Raw genomic sequence first — 26,601 nt, forward strand, 5'->3', positions numbered from 1 at the left:
TGAGCATTTGCAGTTCATACTTAATAAGACTCTATTCTGCAATATGCAACGTCGGATTTGATCTGGGATTAAGTGTTGGGCGTCTCTTAATCTCATTATGGTGCGCATGTTCAATGGAAGACACGAGGTAATCTAATGTCCTCATAGCGAATAGAGCGGCTGTTACTGCATGTGATAACGACAATAGCGAAACAATATACACGGATAATTATTTACCGTATTATGATAAGATCAACCATTTACTAGTGATACTTGCGATTATGCAACGAGCTAAATGATGGGATCGTTACACACCATAAGATAATTAACCCGGACGCACTTCCAGAAAGAAGGGCATAATAATCACATGTCTAATTGGACTTTTATGATGCTCTCTTTTTACATCATTTTTTACAAATGTATATCTTATTTTGTTACCGTTACGGCTACATATGATCGCAAAGGGCTAATAGAGTTTTATTTATAGGATTAGTGTTACAAATGAAAAAACAGTCAAAAGCCTCGTCAAAGATATTTCATTGAGATTTGAGTATTGTAAGTGCTCGAGTACGAAAGAGTAAAATCATTCATCTTGTTTTTTTCATATTAAATATGGTTTTATTTCTATTCATCGTTATCACATCACATTTCATATATACTAGCCTTAGTATAAAAAAAATCAGCATATTTCTATGTATATTAACTTTAATACGAAAAATAATTTTCTTTTCAAAATTTCAAAAACATTTATTGCAATAAATATGAACATGTACATAACATTTTTTACATAGTTTGGATATTTATCCGTAGGTATAGTATCCTTCATCGGATCTGGTTTTGTAATCAATAATAAGCTATAAGTAAATATAACAATTACGTCATATTTAAGGGAAGGAGAAAAGAAAAATTTTCAAAAAAAATCACATAAAATATTTCTAATAATAGATAATTACACACAAAAAAAAACAAAAGGTTTATTCGCTCTGAAGGAATTTGAGTGACGAGCGAAGTATCATTTGCTGCTATGGGTCGACCAGGCTATAGTTTGGCATGGTGTGTTTGTCATACCAAACTATGTCATTAGTAAATGCGCCGATTCGCGCAATGTTGGTGTTAGGATGACCCCCACATTTCTGGTAGAAATTTCCAGTGAGCTTCTTTATGTTGTATTGTCGGTACGTCAGTCTGTTCGTGTATGTATTTTGTAGAGTAGTAATATCTAGTCAGTGGGTCCCTTATTTTGTTGAGTACTAGTCGTAGTGTCTTATTTTGTAGGTTGGTCTTAGTCGTCGCGTACCATGGTGGAGAAGTATATGTCATTATAGGTCTGATCAGTGTGAGATATAGTATCCGATTGTTCTTCACGCTCAGCAGACTGTTGTGGTTGAAGAGAGGTCTCAGTAGATTTAACATCCCGTACGTCTGTCCAATTTCAATATTAGTGTGTTTTGTGAAGCTGAGTCTACAGTACAAGATTTCTCCAAGATATTTAACATCCTTGGACCACTCAACTTCCAATAGTTCAATATTTTTATCTTGTCCATGTCAGTCAGTCTAGTCATGGCGCTTCGGCTCTTTGTAAATGAAATTACTTCCGTCTTTTGAGATTGATCCTGATCTGCCATTTATCAGTATATTCAGTTACCTTGTCTACATGTGTTTGTATAAAAAATCTATTCAGCATACTTCTATATATATATATTAACACAAGCGTGAACTAAATCATCACTTACCTCAACATTAGTTGTTATAATAATCCTCCTAAATCAATAACTTATTTTTTATAGAATGGCTGACGTAAATATGATTTTTTTCATCAGCTTCATGGCAGCCTATATACATATCTGTAGCAATTAATACTACTGAGAAATCTATCTTGCTTATAAAAATTATTCGATTTTAACTTCCTTAAAGATGTACAGCAACTAGAAATAGTAAAATACAACTTTACGTTTTAAACAGCACGACATTTTTAGATGTTTGATTTGTTTAGTTTCTAATTATAATTATGTACGGACCATGTGTTATGGTTTTGATTTGCATATAATCTAGATTTCGATGTCATAACCTCAAACATTTTCTGACATCAAATTTCGTAAGCCACGTGATCATATCCATATCAACTCATTTCGAATAATCACATGGATGGCCAATCACGAATAAGTAATTTTAAAGAAGTAATGAAAAAAATCAAAACTTTTAAAATTAACAACACTGCAATTATAATCCAATTTTGTGAAATTTTCAAATTATAAATTGAATTGAAAAATCATTGAATTCGTCTAAAAATGTATACACTTCATAAGCAAATCATTTATATTCTTTCTATAGTAAGTTTTTGTCAGATGTATAAAATTGTTTATTATCCAATGATTAAATTCCTTGTGTATTAATAAACATCTAAACATAAAAACAACGAAATGATTTGTTTTTCTATCAATTTATGAACATGATTTTAAAATTCTACATGAATCACCATAAATTTTATAAATAAATTTAATAATAGTATGAATTCAAATTTCATTTAATATCCAATAATCAAATAGCTAGATAAGTTTGTTGCAAGACAGAATTTCTTACTATCTTTCAAAAGAAAGAAGCTTAACATTAATATTATATTTTCGTTAATTTTTAGCTTATTTCGATAATTAATAATTATATGTGAAATAAATTTAGAAATTCTCACTTTCAATTTTCAGATTGCTTAAAATCAATTATTCAAGATAGTAAAAATCTTTATATGGTAAAGCGAGTCGCAAAGGTATCTTAAAAACAAGTAATGTCAAGAATTTTTAAACAACAATATTTTAAAGTAGGGGGAAAAATATGTATAACCAGCCATGACCTTGACGACGTTGCTATTGTTTATAGGAAGATGTTTTTCTGGTTGTGAGCTCTGTTATGTAGTTTACGAGACCTAAATATAATGGTTAAGTATATGTCAATTGATTGTTTCATAAGATGTGTTGTTATTTTTAGATTCAACAGATTTTTTATATAACCTCTATGAAAACTTACACATGGGTGGGATAAAAAAGACTAACACAACTCTTACCCTTGACCAGTTTTTCCTGAGGCGTCACAAATTAAACGTTACCCTATGATGTCATAATTGAGGCTTTGAATAACATTACATAGTCGAGATCTCGAATTGAATAATTTTCGAATCATCGAAATGCATCTCCGTAATGCAGAAAACTTTCTTGTATCTCCGCAGTTTGCCGGCGAACTCTGAACTACCGCAACTACCTTTGATAAAACAAGAGAAAAATATAGTATGAGGCAATGAGAGGACTTCGCCATTTTGTATATTTTAAAGAACTTTGACAAGGACGAACACAACAATGAAAATACGTTGGCTCTAGAATAATTGCATATTTGCATCTTATTCGAGACTTTCATAATGACGTATAAAAATGCGGAATGGGCAAAGGATATTTATAATAAAATACATAACAAGTTGAGAAAAATATGACTGTTCTATTTTAAAGTTAAACCATTTTTTTTCTTCGATTTTAGTATACAAAACTATTTAATCATATAAATTTAATTCAAAATGCCATATTTATTAAAATGTTTGAACATTTGAATTATTGTTGGAAAACTTAATATGAACATGCGATTTGCAAGCGTTGTTCAAATGCCTTGTCGTTGATACTATATATACAATAATTTAAGTACAATTAATTTGATTCGAAATTATTCTTTCAATTTATTCATATATTAACTGTCCTCTAGACCAAATCATCAATGTAATTGATTTTTTGAAGTAAACCTTCTTTATGCGCGACTAGAGTGTAAATCCGTACAAATGCAACGGAATTGCGGTACGGCCAAGTCGAGATGATATCATTTCTATAAGAGTCGATTGTGATTGGTTGTCGTATTATGGGCGATGCTTCTATGTATACGTGACTTTGTACGTGCGTACGTCACCGAAAGCGTAAAGCATATTGTTAATTTTTTGGTGTTTAATGTCATTACATTTTAAGATGAAACATTAGTACAAATCTTGAGTTAATAAAAAATACCTGCATCGGAAGAATGTTTTATCCCGTCCCCCATAAATAATTATAATGCAAATGATAAAACAAATGAAAAATCTGTGCCGTGTAAGAAACTTAAGTTTATTGAAGTATAATTTGAATTATTAATGGTTACCATATATTTTTGAGGTTATTAAATGTAAATTATTTTTATATGCAAGACAGATACAACAGCTGGTCAAAAAATGAAACTACATCGCCAGCAAAAAACTAAAAAAAAACAAGTCAATGAATGTATTTTAATTTTAATTACATGAAGTTCTTCAAACACAATGACAAGTGAAATTGTGAAAACAATATTTGTTTAGGCATTGTTAAATATAATAATTCTCTGCATTTTTATAGATATTAAAAAATATTAAAGCAGTACAGCTTTAATCTAACATGCCGAAGATATATTTTTTTCAGAATTATATCTCAGATACTTTTGGAAGTTTAGAAGAAGTCTACATGTTTTTCGTTTATGATGGCCAATAAGTATTACAAAATGGCATATTTTTATGAATAAGTAAGAATATATTGATATTCAGATTTATTACTCTAAACTAGAGATCAAGCACAACTAGTTTGTGTAGCCTTATATCATTTATATACAGATATACTTCATAATGGACATCTGTGCAGTTTATTCATTGCTAGTGTCAATAAAATTACTCAAGATTGCTATATTACATCTGTCCACTGTGTGAACGAATATTATAGAACCTTACGCGCACTCTTTTTTATATTTATTTTATTTTTTGCAATATGTTTATATAAGCATGTTCTTTCATAGTATATATGTGAACGACAGCGTTTTTGTTAATATTAGAGATATTTTACAGTACTATTTAGTCTATATAAAAAATTCTCTGCTTATTTTTTACTGTTGGAAAAGAGTTTGTTTTATTTTTTTATTATATCCTTTTATGGATTCTTCAATTCAATGCCAATATTAATTTAATTCTGACATTAAATCAATAATAGCAATTGATCATTTATTCTCTATTTTGCAAATTTTTCTATTTCATTTGCACTATGTTCCTTTTAGCGCTGTTTACATACAACACGATAGAGCGGTTTCATTTGATCGCAGTTCCACATAAAGCGCGGTTTCCATATTAAGCTACATGCACCGCGTTACAGGCAAACTCACACACATAACACATGAGTGAAATCATCAAGAAACTGTAACTGTATAATTACAAACTTAATTCCAACTAGGTGAAATTGTACGAATTTCCCGAAATGTGTGAAAATTGACTTAATTAACCGAAATTGCAATTTAGATAATCAGATAAAATTTCAATTGTTTATTTCGAAAATTTAGTTTTCATTTTCATTTTCAGTTTATTAGTGTAGTTTTCAGTTTATCGCTATGTTAAATTCATGAAAAATTCCAAAATTTTTTTTAGAATACTTTGATAATAAACCATTTTATGAAATATAAAATTTAAATTTATGAAACCATCTGCTATAAAAATACAGGTACAATTACATACATCATGTACGTGGTCCTTGATATAATTTTATGATTGAAATTAATGGTAATTTTTTTTATACAACTAGATAAGTTTTCTAGACTGCTCACTAATGTTTTTGATATTCCAAAGCCATAATAATTTCTAATGTCTTGGTCGATCTTTTCGCAAACCCAATCGCGGCTTCTCCTTATCGAAATCATTCCAATAGCTTTTAAATTTGTGAAATTCAGACTTTTGATCATATTTTTTCAAACTTTGATACATTTTTGAAATTAAATGACTTATCGTAGGGCCGTAATATTAAAATTTGTTTTTAAGACCGCGATATTTATCAATACAAAAAGTTTTCTTAAAATTTCTTTTTCAACAGTAATCTAAGAAACGGCTCGACCCATCTTTGTCTATCATAATAACATTTTTTGAATAGATCTTGAATTTTTAAAATCGATTTAGCAGTTTCTGAGAAAACGTCGATAAAAGATTTTAATAAACGTCAAAAAAACTCAGATTATTTTTTCAAACTTTGATGATTTTTTTATATTAAACGACTTAATATTTTAGGTATGTTCTACAAAACCATGATATCTATCGTTGAAAAATGTTCCATGAAAATCTTGGAAAAAATTTTCTTTAACAGTTAAATACAAGACTTAAGACCGCCATGGTCAATCTTTACCAAAAAGTAATCAGTATCTTTTCCAAAATTTTTTAAAATTGATTCAGGATTGTGGGCTAAAACATGGATGAAAAGTTTTTACTTTTCTGTTATTAATAAAGAAACCGATTGGCTGATTGTCGTGCCAAATAAATTTTTGAAATCGTTCCAGCCGTTTTTGAAAAAACGTCGTCGAAAGGTAAAAAATTCTGCTCTCATACACTCACATACATACTTTTACCAAATTTGGTTTTATTCGATTCAGAATGACTTGAAACGCAAAAACATAAACTTTTCGAAAGTTTAAAATCTGAAAATTGATACGCTTAGTTTTCTCAAACTAATAGGTGGTTCACTACAAATAAGCATAGAACTTTAAACAATTATAAAGTTTGTTTGAAAATTCTTAAATAATCATTTATCATCTGACATGTATTAATGAATCAATTTCAAGAAATACCCGTGAACTATTTGAAACCACGTGATACAATTGTTTCTATTATTAATTCACCATATCTTTAAGTTTGCTTATAATTAATTTTAAAGTTAACGGAGTGCGCCAGAATAATTGAACTGAATCTCTGGTATAAGTATAATTTATCGCCGAGAGAAGAACGACTAGCACGGGCTACGATTTAAATCCTCTATTATCTAATTTAATATTAACGCCAGCAAAAGCACAGTTGTCTTTTTCAAACCTTAAAATGAATTCAATTTAAGTTTACAGAAATTAAAAACGTCACCAGTTGTTATATGGTTTAATTTAAGTTTTATTTTAATTTAAATATAAGCACAATCGAACAGTTCAATAAATTTTATAGAAATAATTAAATTATATTAAAGCTAATTCCAATAGGTCAGATTGATCTTCAACTCTAATGTAAACAGTAAAAAGGATTACGCCAGGCAATTGGTAAAACGGTCTGAATTGAATAAGAGAAACTAGTGGGGCGCATGGCATCGTGCTTTAAGGCAAATTGCTGGAACTTCCTATACCGAAATTTTTTTTTTTAAAAAGATTACCATTTTTGACAAAAAATACTTTGAAAAAATTAGATTTTTGAGAAACTATAAATTTTTGTCAAAAATTTACTTTTTGAAAAAAAATGTTTTCATTATTTTGAAATATTTTGGAAATTTTAAACTTTTTTTCAAAGCAATCCTGTTTTAAATGTATAGAGACAAAATATTGAAGCGCGTGAGCGCCCCGTCGCTGTCTAACGGATAAACATTGGTACAGACCCGTTAGCGCAAAATTTATACTTATTGTTAAAATCTCTATAAAATATCTGATAATTAGATGTGCATATGACTAATGATCATTTTTGACCGCCAAATAGCATTTTTTTTACTTTTTTCAATAGATCTTCGAAAACGCTAGACCTGCCTTCATGAAAATCTTCTGGAAATGATCAACTCTTCATCTTGTCAATACAAGTAAAATGTTTTTTGAATTATTAAAATTGGACGCTCCGTTCTCTTAAAAACAGAGTTACCGTATGTGGCACCATAAAAAATAGCAAATAAAAAGTGAATTAGGTTAAAAAGTAATAATTCTTTAAGAGATATAGCGAAATAGCTCTGCTGATTAATATTTCTGATATAATACCAGATCATGGTTATTTACAGCGTTACATTGTAAAAATTGTGCCCATTAAATTTATATTTCTCACTGTTCGAATAATATAGCTATTATTTCATAATCAAAATTAAGACAAGAATATGTTTACTTCCTGACTGTCTCTTTTTATCCAGCCTATGCGGTAAAAGGGACAAAAGATGACAAATTTTAGGGAAACAGTAAAAAACACATTTCTATATTCAGGCATTAACTGGGATTCTTACTAAAGATAGTTTGATAGCAGTTTGTTTGTAAAGTGTTATTTGTAATGATTTTGCTCATTCGTTTTAGACAGTATAATTACAGAAAGTCAATTTGCACCGTTGAACCCCACCTTAACTTATATATGGGCAGGTGTGTATGCATGTGTGTCAGCATCTATTTATCATTTCAATCACTATTTTTGATAATCACCTCTAAAATAATATTAATATTGATATCATTTAGTTAAATTCTGTGCCATCAATATCTCGCTGTACTAAATAAGCAAGTACCGTAATTGGAATTGGCTCGATATTTGCTGATGACGAAATAATTGATCATTAGTATGGAGATTCGCTCTGAGCGCTAATGACACGCTTTTCCTATCGGCAACGCCAAAAACAAATCGATCTCAATCACACGCAAAACTGGCTACGGCGTTAATTAGTTTACAATGTAAATTCTCGCCTTTCAGCTTCAGAATATTTTTCTTCGTCACGATGCATAAATAGATTAAATTTATTATATAAATTATTGCTAATTTCAAAATATAATTTATTATATATAATCGTTAATAAATTTTGTGAAAAACGACATATGTGGCTACAGTATTTGGCGTATGAATTTCTAGTTGTAATATAATCTGTAATATAAATAAAGTGATACAATGAATAAAAATAACAGATGGCAATTTTTTTTAACCAATTTTTTGTGTAGAGTAGAGCGGGGCTTAAAAATCTTGAGAACAAGTAATGTTTAAAATCTTTTAACAACAATGTTTGAAAGTAGAGGGAAAAAGATGCTATACATGTAATCAGCCATCACCTTGATTATTACAACGTTGCTATCGGGAGACGAACGACAAATGTTTAAAAATCCATAACAAAAGTATTTTCTTTCGTTGTTAGTTTTTTTGATTGTGAGCACTACTGTTTATTTTATAAGAAAATTCTTAAGATTAAGTTACTTAATTTTTTTATAAGATGTTTTATCAATTCAATTCAACTTTTTTTTGGATATAACTTCTATAAAAGCAATGGGAAAAGTGTAAACAGTAAATAGTAATATATTTACGGTAATATACAGTGTCATACTCTTTCATCATACTTTTTGTCCTGCAAAAATGTAGCCATGTTATTAACTTTCCGTAGGGTAGTTATAGTAATCGGCCGAAAATCAAAAATGAAAATTTTTGCATTTTTCGACATTTTGAAGGTTTCTGAACATTTTGTCATACCACAAAAAAATATGTGTGTGTGTGTGTTTTGTGTGTCCGCATTTTTTCGTTCGCGTTTTCGGGCGCACGGATCAACCGATTTGAATGGTTCCTATTGATAGGGAGATGTGCTGATTAGTTTTTGGTAAAGGCAGGTCCAGTCTTCGCGGAGATAAAGAGCAAAGAGTACTGAAAATAGAAATAGAGTTTTTGAGAGAACGGAGCATCCGATTTGAATGATGTAAAAACATTCAATTTGTAATGATAAGGCAGAAGTGGTGATTATATTTTGGCCAAGGCAAATGTACAGACAATTGCCGTTTTTGAGAAAAATAAGCATCAAATTTCAATGATTCAAAAAACTTTCTGCTTGTGTTGATGAAACAATTGCTTTTTGAAAAAATAATTATTTAAATTTTTTTATAAAATGTAATTCAGATTTCAATTTTAACTCTGGCTAAAGTTTTAAAGCACGCTTATATACTTTAAATAAATAATTTCCTCTATGTGATTCATTTTATAAAATTCTTATAAATATTAGACAATGTTACAGTATTTATAACAATCTATTTGAAAACATTTAATATTTCTCGAACATTTCGTTACGGTACGGGAAGTTCCAGCAATTTGCCTTAAGGCACGTTGCCGTACACCACTAGTTTTTCCATACAACACTGTAGTTGCTATTTTGTAAATACCTTTAAAATTAAAAATAAGAATAAAACCTGTTTGTCCCCAGGGCGTCCAGGACCAGGCGGCAAATTTTTGAAAAGTAATAAAAAATCTCGCTCCTACTATAATGAAACTAGGATTTTTCTGAACATAGATAGTTGTATGTTTTATTTGCGTTATTTTGGTTTGGTTTTCACGATTTATGCACCGCCCTAACCTATTCCATCTTTTTTATATATTGTAGAATATAGTTTTATGTCGTGCGAGCTGATCTTATAACAGAGATCCTTGTACGAAAATAAATTTTCTGCATGAGAGAAGTGCAATACATAATAGCACGCTGTTTGTAGTATTATTCCAGTGTGCAAATATTTGAAATATTTTCTTACGTAATCTTATCTCATGAAGATGGAAATTTCACTACTCTGAAATGTAGTATTTAATTAAAAAACTGTAATTATAGATAGATAAAGAGTATCTTAGCAATTTTGACATTATCACTGATAATACAAAATTTTAGTGATTGTCTATTAATTTCAGCAACTATTGTCATTACAGATATACTGGAACCTATAATTGACATATTTGAATTATACATAAGAATAATGACACTTGAAAAATAATTATATTCTGCGTTCATCAATAATTCAATACCACGTACTTTCAGAAAATTATTTTACAAAGCATTTAGTAGATATGTAACCTAATATATCATTTTTATGTATTCTAATAGAAATTCATTTAAAATTAAATTATATATCCAGTAAAAATGACTTATAAAGACATTAACATTTTTTTATTATATACCGACTTCGAAAATGATGTATCTTATAATTTTAGTCTCATAGTTATTCATATTAATATTAATAACTTATTTGCGAAAGCCAAGAGAGAATATTTTAAGAGAACTAAGAGAGCTGAATTTTAAGAGATGCTATTTCATTTATACTAACTTAAAAAAAAAAATAAAAAAAATATTGATAATTAAAATATCTAAATGAGTACAGTTGATAATGCAAACTGTTAATTATTTGAGTTCATTCATTAATTAAATCAGCTCATATTATTTTGTTTATATAATTTATTCAAATAATTTGATTGAAACTTAATGTTCCAAATATCGTTCGGAAGTTGTTGTGAATTAATCAATAAAATACTTGTCAAAGAACCCGAGTTGAATTTTATATATATTCAATGTCAATCACAGGATCATTATGGAAAAATAAACTTTTCACAAACCAAAAAAACTTTAGAATGAAAATTGAGAAATTCATTGATCATGCTCCAATAAAGAGTCAAAGTGTATTAGTAATATGTATTACAAAATACAATATACAGTGTAATATAAATGGAATAAAAAAGCAAATCAATACTTGGCAGCTACGTATGAATTGTTTGAAACTTAAAACTGGAACAAATTACGAAAAGAAATTACGAAAAAATCATTTAAAGTTTTAAAATAATCAGTCTTTAAAAATTCGATAATTAAGTAACTTGTGCAAAGTTTAGAAACATAAAAATATTGAACACGTGAAAATTATTTTTTAGTTTTAAGCCCGGTGCACACGACGCCAGTATTCCTTGAAATATGATTTCTATCGTAACAGAATTTCTAGCGAGCAAGAATTTTGCGCCAGATTTTCACTTATTTTATGATTAATATTAATTTCGTACATTTTCAAATAGATTATTATAAATATATACTGTGAATTTCACAATTTATATTTTATAGGTCTAAAATACACTAATGCTTATAAGTGTACAAACAGAGAATTGTATGATTTGTAAACAAAAACATGTACGTATCGCATCTGATTAGAATTAAGTGAAATAATAATAATTAAAAGATAATAAAATGCTTCAGTTTAAGGGGCACAACTAGTGTGAAATTTTCAAACTGTAGTCGAATTTTCATATTTTTTCATATTTCGATAGGTTATACCTTTAAAAATAACATACCAAAATTTCAAATCGATATCTTAAATAGTTTTTGAGTCACAGTCATTTAAAGAGTATATATATAGTATACGAGGTCTGTTCAAAAAGTTTTCGTAATTTTCGTTTTTTCAAAAAAATATTTATTTATTCGTCTACATTAATGTGGTCCCCTTCAAAGTAGTCCCCCCCAGATATAATACACTTATGCCAGCGTTTTTTCCAATTTTCGAAGCACCCTTGATATTCACTTTTTGATATGTCCTTGAGCACTCTCGGCGATTTTCTTCAATCGAGGAAAACCGCCGTCCTTTCATGGGTCTCTTCAACTTTGGGAATAGGAAAAAGTCACACGGAGCCATATCTGGTGAATTTTTGCACTTTGCAACACTTTATTTCATTTTTTACGCAAAATTTAATACAAATTCTTTGACTTTTTCAATTCTTCCATTGTAAAAATCGCCGAGCTCAGAAAAAACACGTCGAACCTTAGCGACTACCACAGACAAAGTAAACAGTGAATATAGCTGAAAATTTCATCATACTTTAGGGGCATGTATACCAACACAATAAAAAAAAAATTTTGACAATCAGACACTCCAGACCCGCGAAATTTAATTATTAGTAATTCCAGGTACTTTTTGAACAGACCATGTATAGTATAACGATCATTTTATCTTTAAACGCGTTTTTCTCGAAACAGCATTTTTTGAATTTGCTGCAGCGATTACTCAAAAACAAATGATCCGATCACTATCAATTTTTTTTGTACATGTTTTATATATAGTTCTCCGTAAAATAAATTATCGATTTTTTGATAGGATCAAAAATCGAATTTTGGCAGTCCAAAAACTTTTTAATAAAAAACGCCGCCATTTAATCAATTTTTGATTTCTGTTTTATCATAGTTCATTTTACAGACAACATTATCTAGTTTAACGATTTTTTTTTTGGATTTGATCCACGTAGAAGGCCGGAATCACTGCAGCAGTGAAAGGCCTTTTTTGTGCCGTTGGAGATCGACGATAACTTAAAAGATATTTAGTTTTTTTCTTCAAAAATTTTGAGATGTGCTGATTAGTTTTTGGCAAAGGCAGGTCCAGCAATTACGGAGATAAAGAGCAATGAGTGCAGAAAATTTAAATCTAGTTTTTGAGAGAACGGAGCATCCGATTTGAATGATCTAAAAACATTCAACTAGTAATGATTAGATTAGAAGTGGTAATTAGTTTTTGGCAAAGGCAGGCCCAGCCCATTTCGAAGATACAGTGCTAAATGTGCAAAAAATGGCAGTTTTTGAGAGAACTAAAGGTCCGATTTAAATGATTCAAAGAACTTTCTGTTTGTTTTACCGAAACAATTGGTTTTGGAAAAAAATTCTTGTTTCAAATTTTTTTTTTGAAAAAAATATTTTTTTTTGTATATCGAAAATAATTCAGATTTTTATTTTAATTCTGTTCTAATATACTTTAAACAAATAATTTCAACTTTCCAATTCAGTTTATATAATTCTTATAAATATTAGACAATGTTACAATATTTATAGTAATCTATTTTAAAACATTTAATATTCCTCGATCATTTCGTTATGGTATGGGAAGTTCCAGCAATTTGCTTTAAGGCACGATGCCATACACCCAACTAATTTTTTTTTAAATTTCGAGTATTTTTGCAAATTTCGAAATTTTTGAAATAAAACGATTTGAATTTTTTTGTAATTTTTTGGAAATTTTGAATTTTTTTGATATTTCAGATAAAATTACGAAAATTTGAAAAAAAAATGCGTATTTAAATTTTTTCGGAAATTTGAATATTTTAAAATTACTGAACTGCCTTTCCTAAACTAATCATTTATTCACGCCGCTATATATACACAATAGCTATTTACAAAATAAAAACTAAACGCTTCCAAAATCGAAATAAATGAATCAAGTACGCATTGATATTTTCGTGTCAAAATACAGCTTTCCTATTGGACACTGAAGGTATCGGCCACGAGATCGTTCATCTATCGCCGACATAGGACATGCTCTATTCTTAAAATACGGCAGGAATTTGCAAGGACTGAAGTTGTTATGAAATCAAATTCCGACGTTGTTAAGGCAACGGTTTTACTTAGAAATTATGATGAGTATGCCGCCCTTGTGAATGCGTGAAATCTAGCAGGCCAGATCGCAAATTATGTCGCGCAAGATCGTAAATTATGGTTTATCATGTCGTTCCTAGGGTAACAAACAAACAAAAACTGTCCAGCATGAAAACTGGCGTCGTGTGCACCGGGCTTTAGTTTTAGTTTTTCATTTTTACCAGAACTTTATACGATGTAAAAACATTTTTTCAGCCCCAATATTTTCTGTACAAAACCTATCAGCAATGGAATTATGCAAGCGTTTTGAATCGTTTATTCGTTGTTTAAACACCTGAATACAATTTGAAATATAGAATAGAATTTCAAATAGAAGCGTTTTTAGGAAATAAATATTGTTTGTATACTACTACGAAATCCGATATTTCATATTAATTTAGGCAGATTGCTAAAATTTAAACAACGATATATAATAAATATATTTTACGAATTCTCATTTTTATTCAGCATACATATAACAAAGTTTTGCAGATTTTCTATTTGTATACAAATTGACGAATTAGAGAACATTTACTAAATTAATAAAAACCTCAAAAATCAAAAATATAGAAATATTCTACATTTACAAATTATTAAACAAAATAAATAGGTGCTCTATAAACATCTGTTTAAACTAGTGGTGTATGGCAGCGTGCCTTGAGGCAAATTGCTGGAACTTCCCGTACCGTAACTAAATGTTCGAAGAATATTAAATGTTTTCAAATATATTATTATACATATTGTAACATTGTCTAATATTTATAAGAATTATATAAACTGAATTGCTAAGTTGAAATTATTTGTTTAAAGTATATTAAAACTTTAGTCAGAATTAAAATTAAAATCTGAATTATTTTCGATATACAAAATTTTTTTTTTTTGAAAAAAAAAAGATTTGAAACAATTTTTTTCCAAAAGCAATTATGTTGTTAAAACAAGCAGAAAGTTCTTTGAAAAATTCAAATCGGACGCTTAGTTCTGAAAACGTGGACGAAAAAATGCATACAAAACACACACACCCATTTTTTCTGAGGTATGCCAAAATGTTCAGAAACCTTCAAAACGTCGAGAAATGCAAAAATTTTCATTTTAGATTTTTGGCCCATTACTACAACTACCCTACGGGAAGTTAATAAAATCACCTGATGTAGAATTGATCATAATATAATATTTTCATTCAAAAATATATGAAATTAGTAATCGATATGAATAAAAATAAATTATTGATTATTCAGTTTCATATTAAGTATAAAAAATTTGATTAACGAAAACTGCAATATGTGTTCTATGCAACATTGATTGATTTTTTATAATATTGAATCATAAATTCTATCAATCAAAAAACTTTTCATGTATTTTGTTACACACTTGTTATCAATAGCCCATATTCTGTGGACCAAAAAGACTCGGTACATATATTCATTTATATATCATAGGACATGGACGAATATTATTGCCAAAACTTGTCAAAGTATAAGAGCAAGCTTCAATGACGTGGTTTTATTGCTTTGGGCGGCTAGATTTACTATGCATTTAAATGGAAGCATCCCCATGGTCGTCTCGCGGTAATATAAAGTTGAATGCATTCATTCCCATGCACTTCAGTTTTATGGCAATGTGCATTATGATGTGTTACTTATTATTGGATTATTCATGTAATATAATTTGTTATGTTGTGAATAAATATGATAAAAAAGTAACTATCTAAAATTTCAGTCCAATATACTAGCACGATTTTCAGAAACTTTAAAAACAATTGTGATTATTATAATAAAAGCAGCATAAAAAGAAAAAAAATGAGATGCTGGAAAATTTGACAGTTTTTCTGTAAATCTCAAACACTTGATCTTCAGATTTTTCAATTAAGATTTGATCTTTCTATTGCTTAGCAACTATTGCTCTTTATGCAAACTATTTATCAACTATATACTGTTGGTGCGCATCGGGAAATATTTGTAAAATGAGAAAATGGAAGGGGTGGATACTGGATAACACTTGATAAAAATAAATTGCTTTTTTAGGGACGGAATTTTTTATATAAGTTGACACGATCCTTTCAAATACATTAAAAATTTGTTGAAGTTATTTATTTTCTATTTCAAAAAATTGTAAGAAGATGTTCAACGAAATAAATCCAGATAATCCAAGCAAAAGTTATACATGTCACCAATAAGTTTCAAAATTGATTTCTTAGATAATTCATTTGTGTAATGAATTACTGCAAAATCTACAGATATTTTATAAATTTAAATTTATTTTAGAAAACTAGATGTATCCTATTCTTAGTATATAACACAGGCATAATTAAAAAAAATTATCTACAAACTACGTAACAAGTGCGTGTTGTGGAGAGCACAAAATGCATTTCTATCCAGTATTTTATTTCGAATATTGATTATTTCTAGAAAAAAACATCCTTCTATCCATTTTTATAACAAAAGTTTAAATGTGACATCTGGCAGAGCAACATATTGCACATAAAACATAATAAAAGACAATAGGGCAGAGCGAAGCACGCGGATGTAAACTAAAAAATCGTGCTAAAATAACAGAAAGACTAATAACGAAAAAAAAATTGGTTAAATTGGCAAAATAACTGTTTAACTCGTAGTGAAAAGTCGTCCGATTTAAGGCGATAGCTGATTATACATCTTTTGCCCTCTACTTTCAAATATTGTTGTTAAAAATTCATAACTTTTTTGTTTTTGAAGCAATGGGCATTTTAACCTGCGGACTATTAAGCCTCGCTCTACCCCATAGGGTAAGTTATAGTAATCTTCTAATAATCGGAGGTTTCAGAGGTTTCTGAACATTTTGGCATCCCTTAGAACAAATGGATGTGTGTGTGGTATGTATGTATGTATGGATACAATTTTTCGTCGAAATTTTCAGGACCGCCATCCAACAGATTTGAATTCTTCAACAAGCTGTCGATTCATATTGATAAAGAGACGTGCTGATTAGTTTTTGGCAAAAGTTGGCCGAGCATTATCGGAGATACAAAGCAGAAAACGGAAATTATATTTATGAGAAAACGGAGCAAACGGATTTGAATGTTTAAAAAAATATTCTATTTGTATTAACGTAAAAAAATTGACAAAGTTTCTGCAAACGCAGGTCTAGCGGTTTCAGAGATCCACAAAAATAATTATAAAAATTACATTTGACGGTCGAAAAGCAGTTATTTGCGGCAGTGTAGATCAACTGACATGATTCAAAAACTTTCAAAAAATTTGAAAATGTTCTGAAAAACGAAAAGTTGGAGTTTTTATGAAGTTTTTGAAACTATCAGGATTTTCAAAAAAGGCATTTTTTTCAATATTCAAAATTTTCAAAAAAATCTCATTTTTTTTTGCTGAACTTCAGAAAATTTTTAATTACGGTACGGGAAATTCCAACAACTTGCCTTAAGGCACGATACCATGCACCAATAGTTTTTGTTTAAGTTAAACAAATCGCAGTGTCAAATTTATAATCAAGCATCTTGGAAAAACATACAAACTCAAACAATTGCGTCTAAAACTAGCTGTAAGTGGAATTCTGTCTTGAGGCAATTATGGCATCGTGCCTTAAGGCAAATTGCTGGAACTTCCCGTAAAAATAAAATCTGAAATATTTTCGATATACAAAAAAATAAAAAAAAAATACAAAAATTGGAACAAAATTATTTTTTTCAAAATCAATTATTTTGTTAAGACAAGCAGAAAGTTCTTTGAATCATTTCAATCGGACGCTTAGTTCTCTCAAAAACTGCAATTTTTTACATATTTAGCTCCGTATCTTTAAAATGGCTGGGCCTGCCTTTGCCAAAAACTAATAAACACTTCTCCCAATCATTACTAATTCAATGTTTTTTAGATCATTCAAATCGGATACTCCGTTCTCTCAAAAATTCGATTTCTATTTTCTGCACTCTTTGCTCCGTATCTCCGAAACGGCTGGACCTGCCTTTGCCAAAAACTAATCAGCTCTCTTCCCTATCAATAAGAGTCGAATGTTTTTTGAACCATTCAAATCGGTTGATCCGTGCGCCCTAGAACGTGACTGGAAATTTGTATCCATACATACATACACACACACACACACACACATCCATTTTTTCTAAGGTATGCCAAAACGTTCAGAAACCTTCAAAACGTCGAGAAATGTAAAAATTTTCAATTCCGATTTTCGGCCCATTACAATAACTTACCCTACGGGAAGTTAATAATTATAATGAGAATTATGGAGACAAATAATAAATCATGCATATTGCACTCATAATTCATACGTTACTTGAAACTAACATAAATAATAAACGCCATCATTATTTTCACGATAAGTTTAGATGTAAAGCATCACACCATAGAACGCTTTTTCTAGCGTAGTCATGCATAAGATGATATTTTGCAAGCTTCGGGAAAAGCGCTTGGAAAAGCTTTATCTATCCCATTTTGTATGTGAGTTGTAGCAATAATTGCACATTGCTGTTTCCTGGATAAGAGTATGTTACTATTAAGCGAGGAAACCGCTGAACGTATGTCTTAAAGATTTATAGCATCACACTTGAGATATTTCATGTCCAGTTTAACATAAATAAATGAAGCTTATAAATATATATAAAATCATTTCTATGAACTTATGTGTTTAGCAGAATATAATTGTACTGAAGAGAAATAACTACAGATAACAAACAAGTGATTCTTTTAATTTAAAATGTTGTGCTACACTACTAAATATTTTCGAAAAGCAACTGAAAGTATGTGTCAATATTAGATATAAAAACTATTGGTGCAAGACATCGTGCCTTGAGGCCAGTTGTTTGAACTTTCGTAAGGTAAATTAAAATTTTTCAAAGCTATAATATTTTTTGATCATTTTGAAAAATTAGTTTTTTAAGAATGCTTAAAATTAAAAAAATGATACGGAACCCAAAGAAAAGAAAGCAAAATTTGAACTTATAATTAAAATTTCTAAAGAATTTATGATAATTTGTGTTCTGCCATTTGGAAACAAATGCTTTTTGGATCATTTAAAGTGCTCTAGAAATCGCGGACGAAAATTTATATGCAAACATGCATACATACATCAAATTACACATACGCAAATTTTATAGAAAAAAATGCTTGAAAATGAAATCTTAAAATTTCAAAATTCGCAGAAAATCTTTTTTTTCAAAATTTTTAAAATTAATTAAATCTACGAAAAGTTATAGCATTTTTCTTCAAGGCAGGATGCCATGCCTCAGTTTATAATATGACTACAAATATTCTTATATATTTTTATAGAAATAATACGTAGTTTATATGAATACATGGTCGTGTTGATCAGTTCTCTGTAAAGTAGTATACTACACTATAATTACAAATTTTGGTGATAATGATGCATTTCTTGAAAACATCATATTGAAAATATTTTTTAAAAAATTATTGCTTAAAAATAAGAAAGTTACCCATATTACAAATTAGTAAAATATCGCTCTTAAGTTTAATTCTTTCCTCAAATTATAATGCAAAATTTTCGACTATTTTATTTGAACTCCCATTTAAATTTCTCAAAGGGTTGAGTTTTTTTCTCAATGCAAATGCAAATCAGACAACAATTTACAATTTTCTGAAAGATATAGATATAAATTATTCAAAAAATGTTTGATGATTGCATAATAAAGCAAATCTTATAATTGTTAGACGATGTCTTTTAATTAATGTTTTTACATTACACAACACTGTTTAAATTTTTAGTGCGCGTTTTAGAAAAAAATACGCATTTTAGTAAAAAATAGACATTTCTCTCCTTGATTGCAAAATGAAAAAAGGGATAGATAGGATTTTTCAAGTGAAAGTAAATCAAGTAACATCTGATTTTCATAAAATAATGTCAGGAGTTCCACAAGGTAGTATTTTTGGACCCTTCTTATATGTTTTATACACAAAGGACCTCCCATTACTTGAAAATTTGACAATTGCTACATTCGCTGACGATATTGCCATACTAAGCAGTAATCACAGTGCTGATCAAGCTTCCCGACAAACGCAAGAACTTATCAATAAACTACAAATGTGGCTTGCTAAATGGAAGATTTGCATAAATGAAACCAAATCAGTTCATATCACATTTACCCTGAGAGAGGGTACGTGTCCTCCAATTTTTTTAAATAACGTCCAGATTCCGAAACAGAACATAGTGAAATATCTTGGTCTCCATTTAGATAGCAGACTTACTTGGAAAAGCCATATAAAAACAAAAAAGCAGCAAATAATGATCAAAATGAAAGAATTTGATTGGCTACTGCGTAAAAAGTCGAAGCTCTTTGTCGAAAATAAGTTGCTGCTATATAAATCGATTATTAAACCAATCTGGAGCTACGGAATTGAGCTCTGGGGATGTGCTTACAAATCTAATGTAGCTATAATGCAGAGAACTCAATCAAAAATTTTACGTACAACTTAATTCTCCGTGGTACGTGACAAATGAAACCATTCACAGCGACTCAACATGAAACGGTGCAATTAACGTTTAAAAGAAGTTAAGGAAAATATAAGCGCAAACTGGACTCACATTTGAACCCTTCTATAGTTGACATTACTCAACCTTTTGGCATTAGGAGGTTGAAACGACAATGGCCCTTAGACTTAGTCTTAGATTAGGTCTAATATAATTTTGTTAATTGTAAAACTGAGAAGTTCTCATTGGAGTTCTTCTTAGGCATCCTCATAAATATTGTCACTTTAGCTCATAGAATCTTTATGTATTTCTGCTTGCTAAATAAAACTGAGTAAAAAAAAAAAAAAAAAATGAAAAAATGAATGCAAAAATTAAATTTTCTGTTGAATCGTTGAAATTGGATCAGCCGTTTGCCCCATTTTAAGTACTGCGTACATACACATATTACAACCAGCCACTCATAAAATATAACATTTTTTTTAAGAATAACACAATGCATTTAATGAACGCTATTTGAATCGTAGTAACCCGTAAAAATAATAAGCAAAAACAAAATAATACTAATAATATTAAAAATATATATATAACAAAAAACAATAAACTTAAAACGTGCAAGATGATAAATTCTACGTTTAGAAAATGTATTCAATATAATCCGTAATGAATGTCGTTGAGTCTAAATAATGTATTATTTCATTATTCATTGCGATCAAACTTTAAGATATCATTCTAATCACAAAGCTTCTATCTCATTAGCCTTACTAATATTAACTTCCTCAATGTACTATATCTAAACTTAGCCAAGCTAATGGTAAAAGTGTTATCTTTTTATATATAGAATTGATATATGTGTCACAAGGACAGAAAAAAGTACGCGCTGATTACACATATTGATTATGTTCACCTTGAATTCACTTGCCCTCTGCCGCGAAAATACTTCCATCATAAAGTAAATAAAAAAGCACGAGAACACCGGAGGGTTCAAATTATCAGAAATTGATTCGTAAACACCACGTACAATACGTTGACTTTTACAATATTTCTGTATTTACCGATCGTTACCGAGAATTGAATGTATAAAATTTATTATATCAAACATGAGAATAGTATTTATTTTCAATCCAATACACGTCTCTTATTCATTATCAATTAATCGAAAAGTTGGAATATATCATACCCTTATTTTACATAAACTTGTATATTGAATTATTTTGAATTGCAACGGCTGATTATTTATTGCAATGGCGAGGTCAGGAGAACGCTGATGTTTGTAGGGAGATATAACAAAAGTGTAAGATGATGTTAGATGATAATATTGCATGGAAAGTATGTAAGACAGAAAAATATTATTGTTGGATTTTAATTTATTTAAAGTAATATTGGTTTTATAAACCACGACATTTTATAAATGAGGTGATAGTATTTGTGACTGTTCTGAAAAGAATTAGAAACAACTAGTTGTGCATGGCATCGTGCCTTAAGGCAAATTGCTAGAACTTCCATTGCCAGAATTAAATATTCGAGCAGCAAAAATCAATAAATATTGAACAATGATTAATAACAATTTTTTGAATATTTTCATAGAGATAATTATAATTACTATATATTTATTTGTTCATATAATATACAGTACAAAAACACTTAAAAATGTTTACATTAAGAAGATATGCCGAATTAATCCATCTGAAAGTATATTCATTAACTAGCTGTAAGTGGAATTCTGTCTTAAGGCAATTAGGGCATCGTGCCTTAAGGCAAATTGCTGGACAATTCCCGTACCAAAAATTATTATTTTTTTTTAAAAACGATTAACATTTTTGAAAAAAAAATTACTTTGAAAAATAAGATTTTAGAGAAACTATAAATTGTACAAAAAAATTATTTTTTTGAAAAAAAAAAAAATTTAAAAAAAAATTTTTTTTTAAAAAAATTGTTTTTTTGAAAAAAATTTTTTTTCTTTATTTTGACATATTGTGGAAGATCTGAACTTTTTTTTCAAAGCAATCGTACTGCTTTAACTACATAGGGACAAAATATAAAGCGCGTAAGCGCCGCGTCGCTGTCTAACGCATAAGCATTGGTACGGAACCGATAGGAATGTTAACAAAATGTATTACTTATTGTTAAAATCTCTATAAAATGTCTGATAATTTGATGTGCATATGTCTAATGATCATTTTTGACCGCCAAATGGCTCATTTTTTTACTTTTTCCTCTATATCTCCGAAACCGCTGGACCTACCTTCATGAAAGTTGTATCGATTCTTCATCTTGTCAATACAAATAAAATATTTTTGAATTATTAAATCGGACGCTCCGTTCTCTTAAAAACTGAGTTACCGTTTTTGGAACTTTTTGCCCCGTATCTTGAACGGTCTGACCTGCCTTTGCCAAAAACTAATCAGCACGTCTCCTTATCAATACGGATCGAATGTTTTTGAATTATTCAAATCGGTTGATCCTGTTCCCGAAATCGTCGACGAAAATTTGTATCCGCACATACATACACAACATACATACATACACACACATACACACACACATACACACACACACACACACACACACACACATACATCCATTTTTTCTAAGGTATGCCAAAATGTTCAGAAACCTCTGAAACGTAAAGATATATAAAAATTTTCATTTTCGATTTTTTTGCGATTACTATAACTTGCCCTACGGGAAGTTAAAAACCTTGGTAAGGAACCCAAAAAAATTGTAACAATATTAGTACTCATCTTTAAAATCTCTATAAAATATCGGATAATTCATGTGCACATGTCTAATGATCATTTTAGACCGCCAAATATCAGTTTTTTTTTCATTTTCTTCTGTACCTCCGAAATCGCCCAATCTGCCTTCCCAAAAATTTAACTAGTTCTTTCTTTTGACAATACAAATTGAATATTTTTAGAACAATTGAAATCGGACGCTCTATTCTCTCAAATATTTAATTACAATTGTCGGATCTTTTTTGCCCAGTATCTTCGAAACGTCTGGAATTGCCTTGGACAGAAGCTAATCAATACTTCTTCTCAGTAATAGGAATTGATTGTTTTTTGAATCATTCGGTTGATTCGATTGAATTGTATTTATATAATTTTTGTCATGAATCTTAAGTTAAAGTTTAAGTAACTATAGTTGTTAGATTATTAAAAAAATAAAAAACATGCGAAAAATATATAATATAGCGAATATCAAGATGATATTGAATTGTATCTATATAATTTTTGTCATGAATCTTAAGTTCAAGTGTAAGTAACTATATTTGTTAGACTATTAAAAAATTAAAAAAACATGCAAATATATAATATAGCAAAAAGCAAAAATATTTTAAACACTATTTAAATCTCGGTAAATATAGTAAACTTGAATGTAAACATTTTCAAGAAAAGTAAAAAAATAAGTAAATGTACTTACCCACACCTGAATATGATAACTGATTCTATTCGCCTTACCTGCAATATAAAATATATTTCAAATCAGTTAAAGTTAAATTAAAGTCTAGAGATAATATATAATAGAACCAACTAAACCTTTACTCGGAGTAAAGGCGAAAACAAACATTCCAACTCTGCTGATAAATTTTTTCAGACGGCATACAAAATCAAGGTGTAATCTTTGTAAAAAATGTGCCGATGAAATTTTAATTTTGCATTGGTTTTAATTTATTTATTTTGCATAATTTTGCCAATATTTCGCAAAATTTCTTCAAAATTAAATGTAAGGCATTGTATCTCTTTACTCGATGGCTGTTTATACTATTTCAACTACCCTATGAGGTAAAAAAAGACAGATGACAAATTATAGAAGAATTGCTGAAAAACATATCTCTAATTAAGAATTAACTGAAAGTTTTACTGAACATAGTTCGATAATTGTTTGTTTGATACGTGTTAAGTGTTGTGATTTTAGTTCATTTACTTTAGACAGTATATTCATACAGTAATTCAAATTGAACCTTTGTGCCCCGATGTACGGTAATTCATTTTGTGCAACATTCAAGCTATTGTATGAGATTTTTAAAAACATGTATGAATCTCATTACTCATTAGGAAATACCCAACCTTGCACAAATAATATTTCCTTGGAATGAAAAATATATTTAGAAGTAAAAAAACATGTGGTGGTTTACTACATATTTATATGATATTATTATGAAAAAATCCAAATTTCCGGCTGGCTATATATTAAACTGACAATTATATTTCCATCGCAATCCGTCAATCATGTCGTGTTGACATTAACCGTAACTCATTTCATACTCCACATAATATTATTGAAGGACAGAAACGAGCTTTAACACTGACAACTATCCATTATGCTTTAGCGCTTTCATTAACTTGTATACCTTTAATTATACATTAAGGTCAAAATCATTTATTTTGTGATATAATACACACATGTTACATTCATTATGAATTTATTTCGATATTATATATATATATATATATATATATATGATATATATATATATATATATATATATATATACTAGTTGACCCGATAGACGTTGTACTATAACCATATCTACAATTCAAAAGTTCCAATTTTTTTTTAATAACCTATACTGATATTTACCATTTAGTTAAAATTTAATGTTTTTTTACACTACAGTCTATAATGTACGAACTAATACGAGTGATTCTAAATATAGAACCTCTTTAAATAAAATGATGAGTCTCAGATACTACACTTAACTTTTTAATTATACTGTGAAATTCAAATCAGCCTCGTAAAACCATGTATCATATATCAAACAAATAAATATAAAAATATGTTCAACAAAATTGTATATTAAAAATTATACATTACAATTTTTAGAACAATTATATTTTAAATGGTTCAATTTATTTTAATGCCAAGGGTTATACAACATTTTTAGTCACACCTGTATATGTAGATATATAAATAAATGTTTTTTTTTGTTTATCCATGACTAAAACATTGATTTTCCAAATTTATCCCACAAAAATTCATCGTCTGCCTTTGCGATGTATTTATGGTCTTAGCATAAGATATTTGTATTGAAAATTGTAGAATAACAAATTCAGAATTCAAACAGTTTAACAAATTCAGAAAGAATTAATATATAGTATCCGCGGTAAAAATACAATATTACCGTGGATTTTTCCACCAAAAATAATTGCTACAATAATTATGCCTATAATTTTTATAATCCCGTACTATATCTTAATTGTTTTCAGTAATAATAATATCTAAATAGAAATACATTTTCCTAATAATAATACGATGTACATTATCATTTAAGTTCATATTTTAAAGTGAATTAATGCGTCAAATCCTGTTCATGTGTGCACTATTCAATCTATGATTAACTAACTAAATATTCAATATCCAATACCAAACAAATTAATTTTTGATACAATGAAACTTCTAAATGGTTTTTTGAATGAGTAATTTTTTTTGTATTCTGGAATAATTAAGTAGAGTAAGTTAATAAAAACAATTTGTCATACTAAATTATATAATTTCATCCAACAAACATATACTATGTCTTCTATTATTTTAATTTCCTGCATATCTTATCTGCATTTTGGCAATAATAATGTAGACATTACATTTCATCCTTATTCATAATCATGAATATATTATATTCAAACAATGTCTAGGTTCATTAAAAGTCAGAACTGTCAAAATGTTTTCAATGTAAAATAATGATTGCTATTTCCTTTATTCATTTCTACAATATTACTATATTCTTATAATCATTTAAATCCTAAATAAATTCCTTAACAAACTTCGAAAAAATTTATCAAAATCCGAATAATATATATATATATATATATATATATATATCTATATATATATATATCTATATATATAATATATATATATATATATATATATATATATAATATTAACATTTATATTAAAAACATGAGATAATATCAAAGATTATATATTAAATATATGCACATTATAACTTTCATTATTCGTATTTTATAGAAACCATATAAGAGCTTATAAATTAGACGACTTCGTTTACATATGTTTCAATAAATTATATTATAAACAAAATCGTATCTTGTTAGAATGAAAGGACCTCATCTTATATTTCACCGTGCATTAGATGACCTTATCTCACATTTCTGATATAGATTTGTTTCAAATATATATAAATTTTTAAATGTGTGCAATAAGTTAATATTTCTAAATATTTCTTGTAAAGTTTAACTATGCAAACAAAAAAGAATTAAAAAAGAATAAATCAGTCTCGCTGACGAATTTAAAACACGGT

Source organism: Ctenocephalides felis, unplaced genomic scaffold, assembly GCF_003426905.1.
Source record: "Ctenocephalides felis isolate EL2017-DRISC unplaced genomic scaffold, ASM342690v1 CF-g0.4_SCAFFOLD_01492, whole genome shotgun sequence".
Classification (NCBI taxonomy): Eukaryota; Metazoa; Arthropoda; class Insecta; order Siphonaptera; family Pulicidae; genus Ctenocephalides; species Ctenocephalides felis.